Genomic DNA, 16,563 nt, shown 5'->3' with positions numbered 1-16,563 from the left:
CAGATGCAGTGGGAGGACTGGCGGCTGCTGGGAGCCAAGCCAGCAGCCAGCATGGCGGGAGGACATGGCAGGCAAGGGCCGGGCATCCGGCCAGGCTGTGATGGAGGAGCTGGCAGCTGGGAAGCACCATGCAGGTCCAGGACCACAGAGGCTGCAGTGGCCATCAGAGTCATTCTGGGGTGCACGAGACCAAGGACAGGGTCCAGAGTTTGGTAGTTACATTTAAAGCTGAGTTGGAGTGGGATGAGGGGCAGAGTTGAGAATGAGGTTGTAGGAGGCGAGTGGGCGGCTGCCCGGAGGACAGGTGGTCTGGGGTCCAGCTGTCCAGAATGGCTCTCTGGAGGCTTTGCTTCCTCTGTCTGTGCAATGACAAAAACAGAGCACACGTGGGTCAGGTAGGAAAAGCAGAAGGATGTTTCAAGCTAGAGAAGGAATATAGCCGAGAGAAAGGTAGGCACACAGATGGAGTCTGCGTCATGAAGAAAGCCCAGACCCAGGGACTGAGCCTTTTATCCAAAACCTACTGTGAAGCCAGCACTTTTTCTTATATTCTGGGCAGTCTTGTGGGGCAGAAGTCTGAGTCTTTCTGGGCTCAGTTACGTTGTAGTGATAAACGAACTCCAGAATCTCAGTGACTTAACACAGCCAGGGGTTATTTCTAACTGAGGTCGGTGGAGGACTCTGCCCCACCTAGTGACTCAGGGCCCAGGCTGATGGACAGTCTGCCATATTTTAGGTGTAGCTTAAATGCTTTGGCCCAGAAGTGACACACAGACCCCGGGCCAGGACTAGTCACAGGGTCCTGCCTGATTTCTAAGGCTCTGGGCAGTGTGGATATTTGATGGGCAAGCACTGCTTCTGCCACAGTAGATATTATGATTTGCATTTGACAGGTAAGAAAACTGAGCCTCAGAGAAATGAATTGTCTTGTCTGAGGTCTCCCAGCTTAAGGGCACCGGAGTCTAGGTCATCCAGAACCTCTGATCCAGGCATTTATGTAGCAACTCAGCAAAGACATATGGAATATTAGCAAGAGGTCCAGCACCACGCTCGGCTCTGGGGATAGATCAGGGAACCAAAACAAAAACAAAGGTAGCCTGTGCTCTCAGGCTGAAGAATGTGATAACTACAAACTGGGATAAATGCTTGGCAGTAGAGACCTGATGGTTCTCTGAGGACACCTGTTAAGACTTTTTGCCTTTCACAGAAAGGGACAGGTAAAACGGGGTCCCACTTATTGAGGCATTGTGCCAAGTACTTCATTTATGCATCTCATTGAACTGCCAACAACCCCATGGGCCAGTTCTTACAATTCCTCTCCCACTGAATCCCTCCTCCTTCACTCACTCTGCCTGCCCAGCAAGGCCCGGCCCCTGCAGCACATCACACAGGCATGGTGCATTCCATCCCCGTGAGCCCTGGGGTTTCCAGGGCAAGCACAGACGTCTATCTTTAAGCCCCCAGTGCCTGAGCCGAGTGACAAGAACACCATCTGGAATTGCAGCCCCTGCCTGTCCCCTCCCCTGAAGTCAGGAGGTAGGAGCCCTTGTTGCCGAGCCAGTCTCCTCCAGCTTAACGCCTGCCTCGGAGATCAGGAAGACAAGGCAAATGGGACACTAATGAAATTCAGAGCGAAAACTAAATTGGGAGGTGTTGCAAATACCATGGAGGAGGGAGTTGTGATTTAAAAGGATCGCGCTTTCTCCAGGGTAGGAGGGGGAATGGGGGCGTGGAGAGAGCACTGGGCTGGAGGTCGTGTCCCACAGGCCTGCCTCTGACACCTCTGTGTGGGGTGGCCCATACATCACTTCAGCTCAGGGGCCTTTCCTTTGATTGACTTGTTTGTTCATTCATGCCTTCCCGCCACCTTGCCAAAAAACATTTGAGTGGGCTAGCGCAATTATGATTGATTAATTAGTTAAGACCAACAGCATTTAATACAAAATTAAGGTAGAAAGTAATGAAGGGAAAAAGCAAAAGGAGAAGAGAAGATTATCAAAGCCACCCAGAAAAGGCATTCTGGGGAAAGGGGATTGCAAACCGCGGTACTGAGGGTGGCACAGGCTCTTGTGACAAGCACGTGGGGCTGTGGATGCTGAAGACCTTTAGGGATGGGAGAGCTCTGGTCCAGATGCAGTAATGACAACAGCCAGTGTCTTAGAGCATTGTCCGTTTCTTCAGTTATAGGCATTGACTGGCTGCTGTGTGCCAGGGACTCTCCATAGCATGCTTTTTCTCTCTATCTCATTGAGTGCTCAGAGGACCCTGCAAAGTGGTTTTTTCAAGCTCATTTTAGAGATAAGATGATTGAGGTTCAGAGACACAGAGTCATCTCTTCAGCCAGGGGTGCCGGGACCACTGGAGATTCACATACAAAGCATGAAGTTAGACCCCTTCCTCACAGCATATACAAATACCAGCTCAGGGTGAATCATCTGCCCAGCCCTGGTGGGTGCCCCTGGGGTAGGCATTGCAGCAGAACCATGTTGGGAGGTGGAGGCCTCCTGGTAGGAGGCTTGGGATGCCAGGCAGAGGAGCTGGGATGTTCTGTTATTCTTGTTTAAGAAAAGAGAAGTCACTGAACGTTTTGGCACAAGCATTGACTTGATGGTATACGGATTGATATGTGCGGAGGACTGTAGTCACCAGCAGGCAGATAGAAGTCATCCAGTACTCATTCAAATTCACTAGCAAATAAAGTCATGTCAGTGATCTACAAGAGAAGGGGAAGGGAGGAAAAGAAGGAGGAAGGAAGCTAACAGCTAACTGAGTGCTCACTGGGTGCCAGGCATTCACCATGTTTTCCAATCATCACAGCCGTCAGGTGGTACTTTCCCCTTTTACAGATGAATAAACTGAGGCATCCGTCCCCCCCTGCCCCAGGATACCTACTAGTAAATGGCAGAGCTGGGACTCAGACACAAGTCATTCTGCTTCTAAAGCCCACGATTGTTTTTCCCACTCCTCCACCCAGGCTTGGCCGCATTTGTTTGATCTAGAATGTTTACTGCTATGTAGTGCCTTTTTAAAATGCGTTTCTATCACGTCTTTCAAATACACTTTCTAGCTCTTGGAGTGTGAACTGGAACACCAGTTATGCTTCTTGGTTCCACCCGTTTGGAGTCTACCATGGCGGCTCCCCTGCACACAGCAGACGGGCAATAATCCCCACTTCTATATTGCTTATTTTTCATAGAAGACATGGCCACAGTTGAGATAGTAACTGTCAGCTAGAGTTATGAGTGACTCAGAGACTGCTGAGTAGTCAGGCCGTGCGGGAACCATCCATTCTGGTTGGCATGGGGACCGGGGAGGTCAGAGGGCTTGGGACAGATCCATTATTTTGCTCAGGGTCAGATTAGAGAAATAATCCTGATTGGAACACCCTGGTTCTTGTGTAAGGCACATAAAAGCTTATGAGGCTAAAAATGTGTTGTCACACATGGAGCCCTTTATGGCGTTGAAGCAAAGATCTACGAACAGTGACTGAAGTCTTACTGTGGGTTAGTTCCTATGCTGGGCACATGTTTTATTCTCATTATGGAAACCTATGTGTTTTTGGCCCTGCAGGATAGAGATATCCCCATTTTCTAGCAATTAAACTGATACACAGAGGAGAATCCTGCTCAGGGAGCATATGTCCTAGTGCCTGGTGGAGCTGGGGTTTGAAGCCAGGTCTGTTTGACTCATCCTTTGGGAATGCCGCACTGTCCCCCAGCTGGGGAGAAAATGCTGGCTCTGGTCCCGGAGGGGCACCCTGCTTCCCCTTGTGAGGTTCAGCCATCCAAGCAGTGCCTCTGTGCCATCGACACCCTGGTGCTGGTTTCAGGCTCTTTCTGTCCAGACCATCTGTCTATCCTCTGAGGTTCCTTATCCCTCCTCGAGTTTGCACCTTCGTCTTCATTCCAAGTACCTGGAACGCCCACCACCCTACTGTGCCACCATCCTCTTTCAGGATCCAATATCTGCTTAATCAACACTCCTGGACCAAGCGAACATAGAAATGGTCTTAGGAGGAGAAGGAAGGATCAGGTGACCTAAGATCAAGTCCAAAAGTTGTCGCAGATGGAGCTGGAAACCCAAATCCTATTTGTTCAAAAGAAGAATCCTTGGGAGGGAAGCATTTCTAGACAGCCTCCTCTGCTGCTCTGGGATGTGATAAGCGGCCAGCCATGGAAGCCAAGGGTGGACTTCTGCCCTTCCCTGAGGCCTGCCGAGATCAGGGTTCGTGGAATGATGCAGCCACTGCTGCGGATGTCACTGCCCTTCTGCAACCCCTTTAATGTAATCCCTATTTACCTGTCCCCTATCCTCAGAGTGGTGCTGCTAACGGTCCTGGGTGTGCAGAATGATCACAGAGCCATTTATGAGGTTTATTTCCAAACGGGAAGGGCAGTGTCTTTACCCTTGGTGGATTCAATGACAGATCCTCATAAAGGTAGGGCTTGCTTCCTGTTACTAACCACATCTTTAGCTGCACATGTCAGGGGCCAGTTTAGCCAAAGCAGCGGAGGTCCTGGCCTGAAGGCCCCTTTCCTAGGATGCAGGAATCACTATATTGCCTTGACTTACCAGCTATGAAATGGATGCTTTTAGACATCTTCCCCACCCCCCTACTGCTTTTGTGAAAGCTCCCTACGTGGGAAAGAACAGCGAGTTGACATCTAAGTACAGAATCCTTTGCCTCTTTGGAGTCTAACCCTGGTGGAGAAGCTGAGTGTGCAGAAAACATTCGAGGGGTGAGAACAGACATTTGTTGAGTGCCTATTATATGTCAACCACAGCGCTAGGCATTTCACAGTCCATTTAACCCTCACAACTACCCGTGAGGTAAGCATTGTTATTTCTGATTCACAGATGGGGCCGTGGAGCCTCAGAAAGGGTCAGTGACTTTAAGTCACACAGCTGGGAAGTGGGGGAGGCTGGAATTGAGTCAGGGTCATCCACTGCCAAGCCCAGCTTCTTCCCACTGGGTTGAAATTAGTAAGGAGAACAACGGCAGGGAGAACTATTGTTTCCGGCATGCTCACAACACGCCTGGCTTGTATCAGCTCGCTGAATCCCAGCCATACCCCGGGAATCTCAGGTTCTGTCACCATCCCCAGTGCACAAGTGACGTGAGGAAATCAAGGCACAGAGAAGTGCTTTCAGAATGAAACGTTTTCCAAAAGTGGGTGTCCAGAAGGTCAGCCCCAGCCATCTGTCACCGTTGGCTGCTCTGTCATAAATCCCTCTTGTCGACAGTAAGCACAAGCCTTGCTCACAGGATGGACTTTATAATATTTGGTTATTGGTAATTAACACCACGATGTTCTTGCCAAACCACTGGAATTGGTATCCTGGTTGCTGTGAACAGCCTGTGCTAGCCAGTGAGCTGCCCCCTTGCTGTGGGAGACCCCTGGTAGGTCAGGGAATGCTGGAGGTGGAATTCCAGGGTCAGGAGTCAGGCATGTTAGAAGGGTAAAGAGTGGAAGAGAGCGGACTCCAGAATCAGACCGATGGAGTCCAAGGCTGGCTCACCAGCTCTGGGCTCTGAGTAAGTTACATAATCTCTGCTTCAGTTTCCTGCTACATTAAATGGTTATAATAAGAGTCAGTGGGCTACTGTAAGGATTTAACATCATGTAAGATGCTTACCATTAGGGGTAGCCCAAGAAAACAGGTGCCTCAAAGCTGTGATCTGCTCTATTATAGAATATTAATTGGCAGAGTTAGACTTATGAGGTGACCTAGTTCCACATTTTAATTTGCAGATGAGGACACTGAGGCCCAGAGACAGGCAGTGACTGGCCTGAGACACACAGCATTTTAGTTTTCTGATTCCCATGCCAAGGTTTATTCTGATACTGCATGCTGTATTTAGAACAGCCTGAAGAAGCCCATGCATCAGTCTTATTTCTCAAAGTTTTAGTTGGTTATCTTTCGACCTGTTTTAACATTTTTGAGAGTCTATTCTTTGTTTCTCCTTTGACTATCCTTACATATTTCTTTAGTGCTATACCTATTTATTTTATTTTCTGAATCTGGTCATTTCAGCACCTGTAGCATAGCTCTGATTCTTTTGTTCACTATTTCTGCTGCCTCTTGCTCGCAGTGGCTTACTTCCTCACGTGTTCAGTGATTTTTCAGATCATGGGTGCGTGATTGTTAAAACTCTGTGAGGCTTCTTTGAGGCTTGAGCTGACAATGTGGTGCTCCAGAAAGGATCTGCATTTGCTTCTGCCTGGAGGAACCACCAACTTGGGGTCGCTTTGAATTCAATGCTCAGCTTGGACTTAAGGTATTTTTTCCAGCCACAAGGTAATAGGCAGCCAGGGGCCAGCCCCAGGTGGGGACCGTTTTGTGACTGGGCACTTTCAGAGGAGAATTTTACATTTTCCTCATTTCCCTTCACCCAGCCCCACGGCCACGTTTGCTCACCGGCTCCTTCAGTGGGGTGGGATTTCATTTTTCTGATTCACCTATTCACTAAGGCGTAAATGCCTCCTTTTTAAGTCCTAGCCTTAAGTGAGGTCTCAGTCTGACTTCTACTTTTTGAAGGAGTTTGACCTTGCTTCTGTCCTTGGCCCTTTAACACTAAAAGTTCCGGACTGTCAGGGAGTGGCAGATACCCCAGGACTGCCCCCTACTCAGTGCTTGGGAATCTCTTGGGATTTTTGTGGTCATTTTGACCTCTGAGGATTTTCTTCTGTTTCTTGACAGGTAAACTCTATTTTTTTAATTGTTTGTGTGTTAGTCTAACCTGATATTTTCCCGCATCCTGCATTAGGGGAATTCCTTAGCGTGAGCAGGCAGCCGTATTGCCGGGTAGGTGTTGAAATTGGTCATCACCATCTTTTTTTTGGTGTGAACATCGGCTCAGCAGCTAGGGTTTCCCTGGTTGCTGCAGGTTTATTGTATTTTTGCTCCAGAGTCCACAAAGATGCCAAGACATCCGAGGGGCAGTTTCCCTGTCACAGGCCAAGCTCATCTCTCAGTGTCCTCTCCATCACGCACTCGTCATAGATGTCACCCTGTGCTCATCCCAGCCCCACAGGGCCCTTGACCAAGTCCATTACCTATAGATGTTGTCGAATGAAAACTCTGGTTTTGTGACAGGTGTCTGGAAGGTGCCACATCCTGAGGGCTGACCTGCATGGTTTTGGGGTGATCCAGCTGTCCCCGATGTGGTCCTTGCTGGAGCTTTAGCCAAGCGCAGCCGAGGGAGCATGACAAGCTTACATTCATTTGCCCGTCGGTTTACTCTCTCCACATTTACTGAGCGCCTGCTCCATGCTGCACCCCTGTTAGCCTTGGGAGGCAGGCGGATCAGCCACAGTCCTTACTCCTGTGTACGGGGCCATTTACATGGACAGTGACCACTGAGTCTGATCACCACTTTGGTATAATGAGACTGTAGGTGGAAGGGGGCTCTCCAAGCCTCAGGTAGAGATGTCTAGGCAGGCTGTCACAGGAAGTGGCAAGTGAATCTAAAATCTAAGGAACAGATAACAAATCTGGGAACAAAAGACCAGGACTCACCAGTCCCTCAAAAGAAAACGAATGCTCCGCTTGAGACGAGATGGTCCAGCTGATTTTCCTTCTCAGTCTTGGTTTGTGGGTAGACAGTGCTCTCGTCCACTCGGGGGCCAACACTTTGAGAATCACCGGTGTAGCTTATGCATCCTTAACAGGGGTACCATCATCCCCAAGGGGACAAAACTGGTTCTGGGGGGTTAGAGGTGAAAAAAATCTTAGTTATTACAATGGTTTGTGGCCTCCAAAGAGTCCAGTACATAAACAGACCTACAGTATATGTGTGATATTAAAATTTCATAGGAAGTAGGGGAGATCTGGAGGGAAAAAAATGTCTGTAAAGTCTCTTTAGCAGCTGGGGTGGGGGAGTGGGGTGGGAGTTTGGTGGAAAGGATTATAATGAAAAAAACACCGAGAACCACTGGTGTAACTGAATCAGCAGTAGCGTTGGAGCCAGATACACCTGTCTAAAGTCAGCAGCCTCATATAACAAACTGTATAATCTTGGACAAATTAATAGCTCTCTGTGTGCCTCAGTTTCCTTATCTGCAAAATGGGATAAGAACAGCTCCCCTCACAAGGTTGTCCAGAGGATTGAATGAAATTATACACGTCAGTCTCCTGGCACTTAGTAGGTACTCATAATAAATGTTACTCAGCGTGAGTTCCCTGCCACCATCCAGCCACACACACATGGGTTCAAGAGAGGGCCCAGAGCAGATGAGACGCATTGAGGGAGTTTTCTTAACTGCAGGCCATGAACAGCCTGCACTGGAGAACCCCCACTCTGGGACCACGTGAATGTGCAGTGTCCCACAAGCTCTTGGAATTATCTAAGAGAGGGGTCCGTGATCCACATGAGTTATCAAAGACAACGTTTCCTGGTTCTTCCTTCAGAGACACAATTAATATTCAACCAGTTTGGAGCCAAATAATATCAAGGACGCTGAGATATCCAGGTGGAGTTAGAGCTTACGGGTGATTATCTTTTCAGGGAGAGAGTCTGAGGTTTTCCCCGGGGTGGGTGTTGGTTACTTTGGGGGCTCAGCTCGAGCTCCTGACTTCTGTATCACCATTTTGGGAAGAAACTGTTGACCCAGGACTGGCCAGGTGGGGTGTGAGGAGAAGGGAGTAATCCATGGAAAGACGGAGGAAGAACAGCAGGAGAAGTCTGGGGAGGTTGGAGGGCCCTTCTTGGTTACCCCGAGATTCTGTCTGCATTCTCTGTCGGCACCCTCACCAGTGCCCCAGCGAGGGCCTGCGGAGAGTAGTTACCTGAATAATGCCTGGCACATAACAGGCCCTCATTCCAAATATGTTGAATGAGTAAGTAACTTTCTCCCCTCCCCCCAGTAATGATAACTAGCATCATTATTAAATAATGCACTGCGTGTTTTACTGCTTTATCTCACTTAACCCTCACAGCAACTCAACTACTATTTTCTTCTTCGTCATCCTCCTCCTCATCATCCCCCTTTTATAGATGAGGAAACTGAGGCTGAGAAGTAGCACGTTGCCCCAGACGACTGAGTTGCAGAGCTAGAGCCAGCAGCCACTCACCCGCTCGACTTCCAACCCTGGGCTCATGGCCACTCTGCCGTTACTGGATCTTCCAGAGGACATGGCCAGAGGCTGGTGCACTTCTGGAAACCAGGGCTTGGCAGGAGGAAGGGAGGGAGAGCTTCCTTTCCAGCAGTGGGCCTGGTTGCTCCCCCTCCCCCCTCCCCCCGTCTTCCCAGCACCTCCGCTACCCCGATTCCCGTCGAGGCCTGTCCACGTCAGGTGTGACTGGAGCGTGGCCGCCTCCCCATCACTGACACACAGACCAAGCCTGCAAAGCAGGGAGCGGGGCTGTGCCCCAAGGAGCCAGGCAGAGGGGCCTTCCTCCTGGCACCTGCTCTGTTTCCCCATAAGGCTTGTCTTCCGCACTGATGAACAGTGTCTGAGTGGGTTCATTATCTCTGCTCAGAACATGTCAGGACATGGGCCGAGCAAATCCAAACGTGGTCTGGAGAAATTCTCCACATCTCCCCCAGCTTCTCAAGCCCTGGGCTCCCCCCTTCTCACTCTCCTCCCCGCCACCTAAGGAAACACACACACACACACATGCACAAGAAAGACAGGGAGTTGGGATGTACCGGAGATAAGCGAGGCTATGAAATAATGAGATATTCTCTCCCTCTGTAAAGCACGTTGCGGTTGGCCAGGATCATCCTGTATGTCTGTGTGGTTCATCTGTACAATAGCCTTTGCAGCGGTGGGGGTTGCTGGGGGGTGAGGGCATGCTCAGCCATGGGCACTCTGGGTTCTCCTGAAGGGGTGGCCAGGCTGGAGGACCTCTGACATCTCCTTACCCAACCTCCTTCCCACCTAACCCCACAGAGGAGGAAACCTGCAGCTCAAGCAGGTGGTAAGTGGCAGAGCAAGGGCTTGAACTGGAACCCACTAATCACAAAGGCTGCGACCTTCCCCTCTGTCGTGTGGGGATGTCTCAGAGATGGAAAGAAGCCCTGGACAGACACTGGGCGCAGAGCAGTGGGCAAAATAGGAGCACAGCATCCAGGTTTGGAAAAATACTGACCGGGGGTTTCACTGTGCTTGTGTGTCATCTTGGAGGCTGTGGGGTGTGTTCTGATCCAGCCATGCCTAGTGGAGGCTTAGAGTGGGGAGACGGAGTGGATGTGGGTTTGGTGGGTCTGGAACCCTCTGGAGAGAGGATGCTTCTTGTGCTGGTTTAGCATCCTCACCAGATGCCTGAAATTACAGAAAGAGGTGTTGCCTTATTGTCCAAAACAAGCTTACTATTATCTTGCCAACAAACTAACATGCAAAATAGGGGAAAGGCTCACCACACAAGCAATAAAAGCAAGGAGTTGAGCCTTCAGAGGTGTAGAGGAGGAAGCTTAGGGAGGCCTCCCAGATAGCATCCCCAAAACAGAGGTCTGCTTGTAACCCTTTCTCCTTAGTGATTCGCTCTGGCTTCCCCTTGTCCTCCAGACGAATCCCAGACTTCTCATCCTAGAGGGCCCTGGAGTGTCCCTTTTCTCAGAAGAGTTTATCATAAACAGCAAGGAACTCGCATTCTGGGTTCAAATCCCGACTCTCCTCCTTCCAAGGTGTGTCACCTGTGCCTCTGTAACGCCAAGTGTAAAACTGACACGGTAGTAATTTGTTGTGTTGGTTGTTAGGATCAAGTGAGATGTTACACATAAAGCTGTTGGCACAGCACCTGGCCTGGAGAGTCCTCAGTCAGTGTGAGTTGTGATATTATTATTAGCAGCAGTGGTAGTAGCTGTAATCAGAGTACTTTGTAGCCCCTGGGCCTTTGCACATGTTCTTTCCATGGACTGGGGAGCCCTTTGGATACTTTGAGCCTGTCAGAGCCCTCCTCACTCACCCAGGCCCACCTGGAAGGGGAGCTCTGTGGCAGCTCGCTCTGACCTAGGCAGGAGTCTTGATCCAGCCTCTCCCCCATGGTGAGCAGCCACAGAGCCCCAGTGGGCTTCTCAGCATGTTGGAGTTCTCTGGGGACAGGGGTCATTTCTGGGTGTCCTAGCTGGGGCCTCCTGAGGGCAGGGTGCCTGAGCACCTGACAGCCCCCTGGGGATGTTTGCTGCATGAATCTGTCACTGCCCCACCTTCTGCCCAAGACTAAGAAAGTCATAACTGGTGTTTACAGGGATTTCGGAAGCAGGTACAAGCTCCCTGGGCAGGGGTGTAGGCGGTATCAGGAAGCCAGGGCTACACCTGTCTCCCTGCACCTGGCAGTAACAGATAGGATCAGGGCCTCATTATCCACCCACTGAAAGAGAATCCCCAAACAGCTTTAACCTCAAGTGAGAGGAAAGTTCCCAGCGTTTCCTGTTCCTTCCAGCTGGCTTTCTCTAGTCCAACACTGTTCACTGTTCAGGCAGCCACTTTGCTGCAATTCTGGATTTTTCTCAAGGGCCTCCAGGAGATACCGGACTTCATTCTGTCTCCCTTGAGCACTACCACCGCTTCTTCTGCTCTTTGTGTGATTTTCTCATGTGGGGGCAGCCCAGCTGCTCACTAGGGCCAGGGAAGGGGCTCTGTGACCAGAGAGGGGATTTCTCTAGACACTTGGCCCAGAGAGTGAAGGACGTGGACAGGCTTCCTTGTGTCCATGTGAGGCTTAGGACCTCAGAGCATGTAGGTGTCCAGGTCCCACTTTCTGAACACTAGGTCTGCGGGGGACCCAGAGCCTTGGCCCCAGTCGTCCCCCTGAGCCCTGCCCTCTGGGCTGCCCTCTCTTCTGCACAAGGCTGGGCCAGCATTAGTAGTATCTCTTTCTTCCTCTCTTCCCTTCTTTCAAATATTCTTTGCATCAAAAAGTAGAATAAATAGTATAGTGAAAATCCAAATAACTACCTCCCAATTGAAGAATTAAACATTACAGGGATATTACTATATAGAAAATAGATAAACTACAAGGTCCTACTGTATAGCACAGGGAACTATATCCAGTACCTTGTAATGGCCTATAATGAAAAAGAATATGAAAAAAAATATATATGAATCACTGTGCTGGACACCAGGAACTAACACAACATTGTAAATCAATTATACTTTAATTAAAAAAATATAAATAAAATGATACAAAAAATTTTTTAAATTAAAAAACAAACAAAAACACTATAGGCATTGTCATAGCCATACACTGGGATGAGTCCAGACGTCCTTCACAAAGTGAAGGGTGAAACACGTTGTGGAAAGGAAGGGGCTAGTGACACCTGCAGCGACTTGGTTGGGTTTCTAGGGAATCACGCTGTGCCAAAAAAAAAAAAAAAAAAAGCCAATCCCAAATCATTACATACTATATGATCCCATTGATAGAACATTTTCAAAGTGACCGAAATTTGAAAGTGGAGGTCAGGCTGGTGGTTGACAGGGTTTAGGAACAGGGCGAGGTGTCGGAGGGGAGGGGCGGGGCTTGTGGAGGAGCAACACAGAGATCCTTGCAGCGAAGGAGCTCTCTTAGTGTCCTGACTGTGACGGTGGATACACCCCTCTGCACACACACACATGAATACAAGTAACACTGGGGAAATCTGAATGAGACTGGTGGATTGTATCAATATCAGTCTCCTGGCTGTGACAGTACGTTAGTGCCTTCGCAAAATGTTACCATTGTGGAAACTGGGCAACATATATAAGGGATCTCTGTACTGTTTCTTACAACTGCTTGTGAATCTGCAATTACCTCAATAAAAGTTTCACTTAAAAAAATAAAAGATTTTGCAAATCAGTTCTAAAAAGAAATAGTAGAGATACAGTTGAAGACCCCAGTGTGCACCCCATTCTCATTCCTCTCCTTCCTGAGAAGCAGCGAGTATCCAGAATTTAGAACTGCTCATTCCCACACCTGTTTTTAGACTTTTACTACATATGTATGTAGGAATAAGTAATGTAGTATTGTTTGGTATATTTTTAAACTTTGTATACATTTATTTGGTTTGAATTTACCTACTGTGTATAGCCCACTGGGTGACTATAGCAGAGTTTATTATGCTATTTCTCTCATTGATGGACGTGACTATCCCCAGTCTTCTGGTATAAATTTTGCTGCAATGGACCTACTTGTTCATGTCCTGCTGAGCCATGTGCAGGAGTTTATCCAGGTGATACCCTCAGGGCACATGGAATGTCTGAGTCACAGGGCATGTGCATCCTTAGTTCTACTTGAATGGCTGGGTCAAAGGGCATGTGTATCTTTAGTTCTACTAAACAGTGCCAAACTTGTTTCCAAGTTATATCTATTTACTCTGCCTCAGACAGTGTATCAGAACATTTGGGGCTGTGCATCTTTGCCAGTGTGATAATGTCAGACTTCTTAATTTTTGCCAACCCAGTGGGTGTGAAATAGGATCCTCCCGTTTAAATTCCCTTGGCTTCTTCTTCCATGAATCGTGATTATCGGTGCCCACATCCTATCTCTTCCACCCAGACCAGGAGCTTCTAGACACATGTTCCCAGATATATGTGCCTAACTTAAAATAGGGGCTTAAGGTTTGTTGAATGAATGAAAAAAATAATAATAATTCTAGATGCTCTTACTCAGAAGGATCATGGTTCTTTTCTTTTTCATCCTTCTTAAATATTTAGTTATGGGCTTTAAAAAAATAATATCCTTGTTTAGACAATTCACCCATTTAAAGTATATGATTCAATAATTTTTAGTATATGCACAGAGTTGTGCAACCATCACCAACATCAATTTTAGAACATTTTTATCTCCGCCTCCTCCCCCAAATACCCATACCTACTACAGTCACTCCAGATTTCTCCTGAACCCCCCGCCCTAAGCAACCGCTCATCTACTCTCTGTCTCTGTGGATTTTCCTGTTCTAAACGTTTCATGTAAATGTAATCATCCAATCTGGGCTCTTTTGTAACTCGCTTCTTGCACTCAGCATAATGTTTTAGTGTGTACTTTGTGCACACACAAAAAGTACTTCATTTCTTTTTATTGTTGAATGAATTCCATTGTATGGCTATACCACAGTTTATTTATCAATTCATCAGTCAATAGACATTTGGGTTGCTTTTCACTTTTTTACTATTATGAATCATGCTGCTATGAGCACTCATATACAAATTTCTTTGTGGATCTACGTTTTTCTTTCTCTTGGGTGTATACCTAGGTAAGGAATTCTTAGATCATATGGTAAATCTACATGTAACCATTTAAGGAGCTGCCAGACTGTTTCCAAGTGCCTGTAGCATTTTATGTTCCCACTAGCAATATGTGAGAGTCCCAATTTCTCTACACCCTCGTCAACACTTATTATTATCTGTCTTTTTGATTATCTCATTTCACAATCATGGGCTTTTGAATCAAGCAGTCAGGGCTAGAATCCAGTTTTGTTGTCTCCTAGCTCTGAGACAATAATTAATTTTTCCCTCCATTTCCTTTCTCTGTAAAATGGGATTAATCATACCTACTGTCCAGGACAGTTGTGAGGGAGGATTAAATAAAGCAAAAGGCTTGTAAAGCCCTTAGCAGAGTCAGGGATGCAGCCAGCTCTCCTTGGAACAAAGCAATAGAGATAGCTTATCATTGCAGGTCTCCTCCAGTCTGCTGTCTTCCTCTAGTCCTCTGTCTCCATTGTCTGGGAGCTAAGCTGGGAGTGAAAGGTCCAGAGAGCTGCCCATTGTTAATGCCCAGAGCTCAGAGCAGATGCTAGAACAGTCCCCCTGTAGGACCAACTCCCAGAGCCTTCAGAAGGTCACTGCTGTGTGCTGTCCTGCCCTGGCAGGGTCTCACGAGGCCATTGCCCACCCTAGGCAGGGCAGAAGGGCAGAGAACCTTAGCAGGCCCCAGTTTAGGAAGACTCAAATTGGATCTGAACCATTTGAGTTTATTTAAATTGGTTTTTCCTTCCTTTTCTTTGGCAGGAGCCCCAATTTTCATTCCATCATTTTTGCAACAATCACAAACATTATCTGCACACCCAGGCATTGTATAAGAAAAGAAGGGAAAAGATGATTGCTTACTGATTGCTACTGTTGTTCATTTCTGTGCTGACTCTGTGGAAGGGAAGGACACAGCTGCATGTCAGAGCAGCAGAGAACAGTAATGCCAGGGTGTGGGGAGGGAGGACGAGGCAAAGTTCCTCACTGTGGGGGAGACCTGGCAGCCAGAGTGGCAGTGGCTCCTGGCACAGGGTGTCTGTTCATGGCCGTGACACAGCCAGGAGGCAGAGGCTCATCAGCTCCACCCCAACCCACTCCTCCAGTCCCCACCCTGAGTCAGCGAACCAGGAACCTGGGCACTCTCTTGATTCTGCTGCTTTCTTCGTCTGCACATCCAATCTCTCAGACTGGTCCAGACGCGTCCACTTCTCTCCATGATCTCCCTCCTGCACCCCCACAGCAGCCTCCTCACTGTCTTCCTGCATCTCTGCTTCTGGCCTTGCCCCTCCCAGTGGATGATCTGTCCTCCAGCCCACAACAATCTTCCCAAAAAACAAATAAGATCAGGCTGCTTTCCACCTTTAAACCCTACAAAAGCTTCCCTTTGCCCTGAGGATAAAATCCAACTCAAGCCACATGCCTGTCCCTTAGTCCCTTATCCCTGCTTCTCAGCGTACTGTGATCTCTGCTACAGCACCGGCTATATGAGTGGTTCCTTCATCTATCTTCCCCATGCACCCCTGGGTGCTCTAAGGGTGGGAATTCTGCTTAATTCATGTCAATATCCTGACTTCTGACTCATGGTAGGTGCTCCCCCCCCCAAAGTGTTTGCTTCCCCTTGCATTTGAATGGTCTTCACAGTGTCTAGAACTCTTGCCTTGCTGGTTTCTCCCTTTGAGCCTCATCGCTCTGAGCTACAGGCAGTAGTTGTTAGTCTCATGTTATAGACAGGAAACCCGAGATTTAGAGATAAGGCCCCTGCACACCACGCAGATGGCAAACCTGTCCTGGCACATGGGTCTTCCAAAGGAGCCAGTGCTAGAACCCCAGGGGGAAAGCAAGGCAGGTTACTCTGCCTGTGGTTCTCAGAATGTGGTTTCTGGGCCACCAGCATCAGCATTGCTGTGCGAAATGCAAGTTTGAAGCCCCACCCACAAGATTATAGGCTAGCAAGTATCTAGGCCCAAACTTCCCAGATGTCTTCCCGTCAAGATCATTTTCTGTGTGTCATCTGACGTCCGGTTTCTGGAGTTACTTGTGTCCTTGAGCCCTAGTGATGTGTTCTGCCAAAGCAGTTAGAAGGACGGCTTCTTCCTACAGACCCTCTGCAGGATCGCCTTCTCCCATAAAGTCAGAAAGCTATGTGGAGCGTAATAGTGCCGTCCTTCAAGCATACTTCCTACCAGGACTGATTAAACCTGGTCTGACAAGCGTCTCTCCTGGGTGACTCTGAGTGCTGGGGCGACCAGAGCACGAGTCACTTGTAATGCCCTGGGTGGAGGTATTTCCAAGGCAGGATAATCCTCCAATGTGGACAGAAACTACATTGACAGGCACAAAATTCAGAGGCTGTGCTTGAGCCTGGAGCAACAGCTTTGCCCTCTTCTGCCTGGC

The 16,563-nt window shown here is 48.4% G+C and overlaps 1 protein-coding gene across 1 annotated transcript in view; it reads left to right on the top strand.

Annotated features, from left to right (window-relative positions):
* Nucleotides 1-16,563, top strand: part of TENM4 (teneurin transmembrane protein 4) — a 2,614,134-nt gene that overhangs the window by 2,121,666 nt on the left and 475,905 nt on the right. The gene's annotated exons all lie outside the window — the stretch shown is intronic.

The sequence above is a fragment of the Camelus ferus genome, chromosome 10 (assembly GCF_009834535.1).
Source record: "Camelus ferus isolate YT-003-E chromosome 10, BCGSAC_Cfer_1.0, whole genome shotgun sequence".
NCBI lineage: Eukaryota > Metazoa > Chordata > Mammalia > Artiodactyla > Camelidae > Camelus > Camelus ferus.
The sequence above is the reverse complement of the archived record's forward strand: the minus strand, read 5'-3'. Positions and strand labels throughout refer to the sequence as shown.